Source organism: Sinocyclocheilus grahami, unplaced genomic scaffold (genome assembly GCF_001515645.1).
Source record: "Sinocyclocheilus grahami isolate Dianchi unplaced genomic scaffold, SAMN03320097.WGS_v1.1 scaffold1156.1, whole genome shotgun sequence".
Taxonomy (NCBI): Eukaryota; Metazoa; Chordata; class Actinopteri; order Cypriniformes; family Cyprinidae; genus Sinocyclocheilus; species Sinocyclocheilus grahami.
The window spans coordinates 334,869-344,751 of NW_015506335.1; positions in this window are offsets into that span (position 1 = coordinate 334,869).

Genomic DNA, 9,883 nt, shown 5'->3' on the forward strand with positions numbered 1-9,883 from the left:
GTTTTGTTTTTAACATCAAAAATTTTTTTTAAAATTTTAATCTCAGATTTTTTTTTTTTTTTTTTACATGAACTGTATAATGATTCATTTTTACCCATATGTATGAGCAATCCAATTAAATCCAATTAAAATTATTCATCATGTACAATACAGCCTGACTACAATGTGTATCAGTTTTGCTTACAGGGAAGCCTGGACAACTTAATTTGCTTGTCCAACCCTGGCAACCCACGACCACTCAATTTGCAAATAATTAAGACTCTCTAAACCATGCATGAAATGCATTTTGTCTGATGCAACTGAACAGAACAGAAGCTCTTTCCAGCTCTAAAGTCCTCCAGCCAAATCACTAAGCCACAACCAAAAGAAATGCCTTCAGAGAACAAAAATAAACTCTAAACTCCACACAGCATCTCTCCAAAAACACACACACATTAGCATCCAACAGCTAAATAGGATCTCAGAGACTTCACTACATCTGTGAATCAAGAGGTCTTATTGACTTCATTACTCATCACTGTTGTAAGTGAGAGAGAATGCATGCTATCAAAGGCAGTTTAATTTAATTGAGCCTTCAAGCCGCCTCACAAATGTATGTGACTGTATTCAACCTACCTGCTCACCCAAGAGACACTGAAAAAAATCTAATAAGTCATTCAGACACAATATGCTAATTGACTTTTTTTTGCAGCTGGCAGACTTAATTAAGCTCTCATTACACTGGAGAGAGGAAAGAGACAGAGGCACTTGCCATTACAATCTGTCTGTGTGCACAGCAAAGCTCTACTGAGAGACATAGCGGTAGCAACAAGGTGAGTCCACCCACACTGCTGGAAAACTGCAGGCAGATATTATCACTGAGGTAAAACCGAACCAGACCGCTCCCCTGATTAAAGTATAGTAGCAGTGAAGGACTAAAAACTCTACTATGATTTCTCTACTATGCATATTACAGCTAATTACACTCAAAAGCTTTTGTGGAGTGATAAAATGTGCATTTCTTTTGAACAAAATACTGCTGATTTAGTCAAAAACCTTTTTTAGATTATTACAGTTCATTAAAAATACCACTGCAAATCTCAAAAGTCACCGTACAGCAATAAACGCATCATTGCTAATGGGCTTGATGCAATAACTCAGTGCTTTTCTAATTACAAGGACGTCTATACTAATTACAGGCTGAATGGGAATGAAGTCTAAACATAGAAAACATTGATGCAATAGAACTGTCACATCCCTCAGATTTGAAAGCACCTTTGAGCTGTTTTCACAGAGACGCTGTGCAGTTTTTGCTTCGCACTGAGGAACTACAAGGTCACTGCATACGCTGTGCTGTGAAATACTCACATTACCAATAAACGAGGGCTGTCAGCATATAACAATTTTAATCAAATTAATTGCTTGACGATATGGCAATTAGGGCTGCATGATATGTTAGTACCATATTGGTTATTGGTCGACACTGAAGACTTTAAAGTGTATCGGATATTTAATTGTACATGCACATTTATCCTAATTTTACAATTATAAATAAATAAATACATACATACATACATACATAAATAACTAGGGTACAGAAGCTGTCACTGGGACCCTTTCAAGTGGTACACATTTGTACCTTATTTACCCTTAAAGCGTGCATTTTAGTACCTTAAAGGTACATATTTGTACCTAAATGGTACAATATATTTTGAAAAGGTTCTCCAGTGACAGTTTTTGCACATTTCTTTTCCTGAAAGTGTTCACTTAAAGTTGATCTTAAAAAAAAAAAAAAAACACTAATAATTTAATAACACTGTAAATAAAATCTTCAGGAAATCTCAATTATGAACATCCATTTTTTGCATACTGTACATAATGTTTTTATGCCTAATTTTAGTTTTAAGTGCATATTTTTACTTAGAAAAAATAGTACAGAATTGTAATTTTGTCAATTTATCCATTTACTTATATCATGAAAATGATTATTAGCTTAGGTAATTAATATCGTTGCATCCTTAATGCTGATCATTTGAATTAACTTTCATACATTAATCAAAATAACTGTCTAAAAAAATTTGATAATTCTACTACACTAAAGACAGACAAATCAACAAGGAATATACATATGCCATGTTTTCAAATGTTGACATGCAGACTTGTTACTTACGATCAGGAAGTGCAACTCCAAATTAATAATGATGAATTATATGTTAAGTTGAATGCGGATCCTACTCAATCCTTTAAGAAAGAAATTGATGGATTCCTTACATCAGCTTTCAGCAATCAAATGATTACTGAAACGGAACTGCAGTTCTTAAAATGCAAATATCCAGTGAGGCCTGTTTTGTATGTGTTGCCTAAAGTACACAAGACACTTCAAAATCCCCCAGGACGTCTAATCGTCAGTTGTATAAGATCTCTCACTGAACCTCTATCAATTTTTATTGACCACTACCTCAGACCAATTGTTGCTGAACAGCCTTCATATTTGAGAGACACAAGCGACTTAATTGATCATCTTAAATCAGTGAAGGTGGACAGAAACATAAAATTAGAGACTCTGGATGTAGTCAGTTTGTGTACTAATATTCCACATTCTGTGGATCTTGCCGCAATGAGACATTTTTTGGATTTAAGAAGTGACCTAACACCTTCCACACAACTTCTTGTTGATGTGGCAGAACTTGTATTGACTAAGAACTATTTTTTATACAGTAAAGAGTTCTATCTACAGAAGAATGGCACAGCAATGGGAGCAACTTTTGCACCAGATTATGCATGCGGTTTCATGTCATTTTTGGAGCAGGAATACATCTAAAACAATAATCCTTTTTTGCCATTATTTTTTATAAACGTTATTTTGATGACTTTTTTTAATCTGGACAGGAGATGATGATGATTTGGACCGTTTTGTTGATCTTATTCCAACAATCAAATTTAATATGGAAACAAGTTTGAACAAGATCAGTTTCTTGGATACTTATGTTTGTGTTGATGACAATACTTTATTTACAACTCTGTATAGAAAACTTACGGATCGGAATAGGATTCTTCATGCCAAAAGCTTCCATCACATTTCTCTGAAGAAAGGTCTCCCTTACAGTCAATTTCTTCGAATCAAGAGGATTTGCACAAACACTGATGATTTTGAGGTGGAATGTGATAAGATGTACAAACAGTTTCTTCTTAGAGGATATCCTGATAAATGGCTTAAGCAAGCCATTGAAAAGGTAAAATCTACACCAGTTAAATCAAAATCCAAGACATCTCAAAGACCTCGTTATATGTGTTGTACAACTTTCACTGTTCATAGTCAAACACTAAAGTCTATCATCAATAAACACTGGCGTGCTCTGAGAGCTGATGATATTGGATATAGAATCTTCAAGGAGCCTCCCCTTTTTTCATATTATAGGGGACGTAACATAAGAGATCATCTAGTCAGTTCTGATACCTTCATTAAGGAGAACAAATATGTGACTTTGGATCATTCCACTGGCTTCTTCCCATGCAGAATTTGTTCAACATTTTGTGGATGCTGACCATAAACTTAGTGATATGAGATTTACAGGTATTCAGAGATCGATCAGTTCAGGAAGAGGCAGTGATTCTAACAAAAGACTGTTACAACGTGAAGCTAAGTGGAAAGGATTAAATGAAGAACTTCAGTTGTCTTGTTTTTTATGAATAGTACTTTTGTTAACTCCAACAGACAACCATTGTTATCTAATTTGATGTAGATTATCCATTGTTCTACATATACACACATTGTGGCTTTTTTTATCTGTGTGTGTCCTGATTGATCATGTGATCTAATTAGCTTGTGATTCCTCAAATTAAGATGGCTTCTAGTTCTAACACTGTTAGCTTGACATTGAAAATGGTCAACATGTGACCGAAACGTTTGCCTTGTTTCATTCAGTAAATTGCTTATATTGTTCTCATCTCGCTTGTGATGCTTTGATGTTTGAGTGTGCAGACTTTTTTCAAGCTCTAGATTTGTTACTTCACAAATCTTTTTTTTTTTTAGCAAATTACGTTTTTCAAAGTTACACTGTGCAAAGTTAAAAACAGTTCATCTTTGAAAAACTTTCCATGCCACTTAGTTGTCTTTAAATGCAGGAACGTTTCCTCTGTGCAAAAGTTTTGCTTGTGAACAGCTAATAGCTCAAGGGAGGACAAAGGGAAACTGGTGGTTCCTTCAAGCTGAAAGGTTTTGATTTCCTTGGGCAGGTTTTGAACAGAACGCCTTCCTGGCACACTGTTTGCACATCATTGCCATCACTACAACAGGGGGGCATTATTTCATAGATGTTCTGGGGAGAGACTAAACAAGGTTTCATGGTTCATAAGTTTTTCCTCCAAGGTTGAAAATAATACAAACAGTGTTTAAACGCATGTCTTCCCACAGCTTCTTCTGGTACATCTTAAGTATTTATTTATGAACACACTGCACAGATATACATGTATAAGTCCTGCTCGTTCTATGCTAAAATGCCAAATTTGGAAATGTCTTCCAGACAAATACATGCCCACCACACTAAACAGCACAGCGGCATTCCGGTAAAGTGACATTCATTATTTTCCTCCCACTGTTGTTGAAACCAGAGCCGTCCTTTTCCTCATGTCTGGTCAGTTGCTGTGGTGGACGTTCCCCTCAGAACTCTAAAGGCTGGATGAGACTTAATGAGCAGTCACACATAACCATCCAAGATCCTGTTTGCTTTCTCTTGTCGACAGGCTTCTCCTCTAAACCAATTAATCTTACAGTGCAAAAGATTTGAAAGTGGGACAAGACCAAAGCGAAACTGGACAATTGTCAAAACGTTCACTTCAAACTCTACCCGTGGAACAATTTGTGTTTGTGTATGAGTCTCCTCAGCCACATTTGGTCACCTAGAGCCCATATGAAAGGTTTGAACAAATAACTAGAATAACTAACTCTCTAACCACATTAAACAAAACCTCAAGTTAACCCAGAAATAATGTAAACATCCAATGAAAATGATGCTACACTCACCACTTAATGCACTGCTGTCATATTCAGACTAATACTACCAGATAAACAAAACTAATGACAATCTATGTCTGTCTATTTCAATCTTTTAAGCATTGCTTTATAACTGGCAGTTCTCTTACTCATGCAGTTTCCCTAGTGCACATTGCCAGACTTGACTGTGCAAAACTGTAACTGGATGCAGAATAAGAGTGTTTTACCATGGTACTCTGCTCATGACGGAGAGTGGGCAGTAATGAGCAGATGACATGGGTTTCATATATATAATTTGCATATATAATAATATTATAAATTGCATTTTGCATTTAGAATGTAAATGTATTTATATATCCAGAACATGAGTTGTAAACAGATAAATTTGGACCTTTCATTACCTTGTATCCTTAATAACAATAATACTACTACTACTAATAATAATAATAAAAACATTTTTATATTATCACATTAGCAACATTAGCACTAACACTAATATAACTAATACATGGTTATATATATATTTAAAAAAAATTATATAATTAAATTCAAGTTTATTTGTATAGCGCTTTCACGATACAAATCATTGCAAAGCAACTTTACAGCAAATTAAGTTTCTACAATATTTAGTGGCAGCTTATCAGTGGTGACTGTCAGTTAATGTACATATGGCAGAAATGTATGGACAAATCAATTAAAGATGTAATCAAACAGACGATGAACACTATTAACAGCAATTGTTATATGATGCAATCAAACTTATAGCAAAATGTGGTAGTTCTGTATGTTGTTTCAGGGTTGGCATCATCTGAGGTCCTCTGAGCGGTTGGCATCATCTCTTCTCAGGTGTTCTGGATCCAGACTGAAGCTTGTGTAAATCGTAGTTACCACGGGATGTCAATCCCATGGCAGAAACAGAGAAACAAATAGAGACATAATTAGCTGCTGTTCCAACCAAGCAAAATTTATTTGTTTAACCCAAACTAAAGAATAATAATGTGCATTTGATCAGATATATCAAGATTATGAGATGCATTATTTGAATGCTTGGCCAAAGAGATGTGTCTTTAATCTAGATTTAAGCAGAGAGAGTGTGTCTGAACCCCGAACGTTATCAGGAAGATAATGTTATGTGTTATAAAAAAACACAAAATATCTACATTTCGACAGGATACATCTACAGTGAAATAATGAAATGTATGTGGAATATAGCCACATTTAATTGTTTCAAGATCACAAGGTGAATTCTGTTTCAATAATGACATTTAAAAAATGATTATGCCAAATTCCAGGGGGTAAATTAACCCCCTGGGTATCAGTTTTATTACTGCAGGTATAGTTTAAACCAAATCACAAAGTTTAAACACAGACTTCACACATTAATGATGTAGTAACAGATGACACTGGATCATCTCTTGAATACATGGTTCCTTCATGGTAAAATATGAGCACATGTGGCAGTTTTAAGTGTATTAGGACGTCACAGCCCTTGATGAGGTGCATAGGTTCAGAGATCTGGGACTAACTGTGTCCTGCGGGGCTAGATCTGTTCGGTTGCTTCAGAAAACTTTTAATGAAGCTTCAGAACTCTTTCATTGAAGTTATATTTTCCATTTGGTGGAAGAGGCTGTTAAAAAACTTATTTATCAAAGTGATATGGTGAAGTAACTTGAAATATTTGATGAAATAAGCATTTTCTCTGCATTTGTGTACTTGTAAAAGCCAAACAAATAAATGAAAAGTTGTGTGTGTGAGTGTGTGTGTGTGTGTGTGTATGTGTTATATGATAAACTGATGTAGACCGTCATGCTGCTCAAGACATCAAATGCTGGTGAACTGCAAGAGATATTTTTACATGTTATTGAATCTAGAATAGAAACATAAATGCTGTTAAAATGCTGTTAAAACACAGATATCATTTACTCGCCCTTAAATCATTTAAACACGGTTTTCTTTGTGGAAAAAAGAGCAGCTTGGCCATTTTCACAGTATTCTCTGATAGTTACTGCCTTCTGTTTTCAATGTATGGAAAAGGGCAGTTTAGACATTTAAAGTCACTTTCAAAATAGTTCACTTGGCAGCCATCTTAGAAATGCATTCAGGCATGTTTTTGCCACGGAAGTACAGCTCCCATATAACTGAATGGGGAATAGGGCTGGGCGTTATGGCGATATGTATTGTGAAAATGATATTAAATGTCTATTGTTACAGATAGCACAGTACACTCTAAAAAATGCTGGGTTAAATATAACCATTTTTTAGAGTGTAGTATACTAAAGTATTCAGATATACAAAGATGGTTCACTAATATTACTTATGAGAGAAAGTGCAACACATAATATGACGTAACAGTCCGCTTCTAAATAAAAGAGCCAATCGCTAACTGGTAAAGTCAACATGTCACTGTGAAGTTAGAACACCGTTAGAAGTTTTGGTTGCTAATATGTGCATTAGCTGGTCTAGCCTGAGAAATAAGCTTTTTTAACATTATTTGAGCATAAGAAGCACAATTTATGGAACAGCTGTCAAATTTCACTTTGAGTTCAAATATGAAATTTAACCGTAAGATTGGTGAACAGCTTTGGAGAATCTGATGTTCCCCTTCCAAAGGGTGAATGGGATTTCACCAAGTACAACATGTTCCTGGATCCTTGTTGATCCTGGAACAACATTCCAATCAACCAATCAGAATTAATGGATACATTTTCAGGAAATGTCAGTTCCCCTTCGGGAACTCGAGCTGCGTCGGAAAACGCTAGGGGAACGCCTTCAGCGATACCAAGCTCTGAATCATATGTGTAATCAGTCGAACGATGGGCGAGACGTCCGCGGCGGGTGACGTCATGAACATGAAGCTTTAAAAGCACGTGAGGTGCAGCCGGCGCTAGCTTTCTGTCATTCAGCAAAGCTCTCTGTGTGTGTCGGTCACGATTTATGTTATGTGAGTCTTATTTATTGTTGTCTGTCCAAAAAAGTGCACAAGCATTCAATATAAGCTCCAGCAGAAACAAAAGTCTAAGCAAAAGACAAAAAAGGGCGAAAGCAGATCGCGTTACAGACTGTGTGTTCCTCCCTGCCCACGCCACATCACGAGCGGGGATACACACAGTTTGTGCGTGGTCTGCTTGGGAGCGGAGCACGCGGCCGCTTGCGAGCTGTCTGTCACCTGGTGCAGCGTCGTCTCTGAAGGCTCCGGTCTTGCCCTCCAAGCCGCTGCGAACCACTTCAGCGCTGGTGGGCAAGAGGTACTCGGCAGCAGGTCAGGCTGGTGCGTGTCTGCACACTATGTCAGTGTTACAGGCATACCAGGTCGACCTGCTAAAAGAGCTAGATGAAGGCGAGCAAGTTAAAGCAGATGACATCTTAGAACTAAGGAGAACCGCTGATTTAGCCCTTCGCGCCACCAAGGAGACCGCCCGTGCTATTGGGCGGTCCATGGCAGCTCTGGTGGCGGCGGAGAGGCATTTATGGTTGACCCTGTCCGATATAAAAGAGAAGGAGAGGGTTTGCCTTATGGATGCCCCGCTTGCGCCTTCTGGTCTGTTCGGCGACGCCGTCGATTTGGTCATCGACAGATACCAGGAGGCCCGTAAACAGGCGGCGGCATTCCAGCGGTTTCTCCCTCGCCGTTCTATAGCTCTGGGGGCTGCTGGGCGGGGGCAGCCCCAGCCGGGTACCAGCTCCTCATATAGGGAGGTCCAAAAACAGAGCGTTGCCTCTCGCGGTCCCCCGCAGTGGGGCCGAGGCCGGCGGCGCTCTAAGTCGGGGGCTTCTAAGGCGAGGCCGATCTGAGGGTTGTGCTTCAGTCAAGGAAGCCCTTGACGAAGCGGTCCTGACAGACATGAATCTAGGACTGCTGAGGGTGGCCCCTACTGGGGAAGAGCGGGGTGCACTGCATTACACGGTGTCCGTCTCTCCTCAGCACCCTCAGGAAACCGTTCTGCCAACCCGGCCAGTGTGCCAGGGCGCAGCGGTTTTTCTCTGTATTTTCCACCCGGAAACGTAGCGGAGCCGAGAGCCTCGCCACCCCTTCGGGGGTCTCTCAAGCAGCTAGTTCGGCGAACGCCTGCCGGTCCGCCGCTTCAGGGCACCCAGCTAGCAGCTACAAAGACACCAGAGGCCAGTCTCGAGAGACTGGTTCCCTTAGTAGATTATTTAGCAGCGTGGAAACTACTGCCAAATGTATATCATTGGGTCCTGCAGACTATAGAAAGAGTTTTTTCTCACAGTAGTGGGCCCAGAGCAGGCTCTGGTATTAGAACAAGAAGTCAATACTCTCTTGAGGAAGGAGGCCATTGAGGTGGTCCCTCCACTCGACAGGGAGTCCGGGTTCTACAGCCGGTAATTCGTCGTGCCAAATAAGGATGGAGGGTTGCGTCCAATTTTAGATCTGCTGCTATTGAACCGCTCAGTCATGCGTCTGAAGTTCAAAATGCTCACTATCAAACAGGTCGTGTCTCAGATCAGGTCCGAGGACTGGTTCGTCACGATAGATCTAAAAGATGCTTATTTTCATGTCTCCATCCTTCCCAGTCACAGGAAGTTCCTGAGGTTTGCTTTCAGGGGCAAAGCTTTCCAACATCGGGTCCTACCCTTCGGCTTAGCACTCTCACCCCGTACTTTCACGAAGTGTGTGGACGCTGCCCTGGCTCCTCTGCAGCTCCAGGGTGTCCGCATACTCAATTACATCGACGATCGGTTGATTTTAGCTCAATCAGAGCAGACGGCGGTTCGGCATCGAGATGTCGTTCTCGCTCATATGGGAAAGTTGGGGTTAAGACTAAATGCCAAGAAAAGTGTGCTGTCTCCATTACAGAGGACCACTTATCTGGGCGTGGTGTGGGATTCGACCACGATGCAGGCACGTTTATCTCCTGCTCGGATCGAGTCGATCCTCACGGCAGTCGTGGG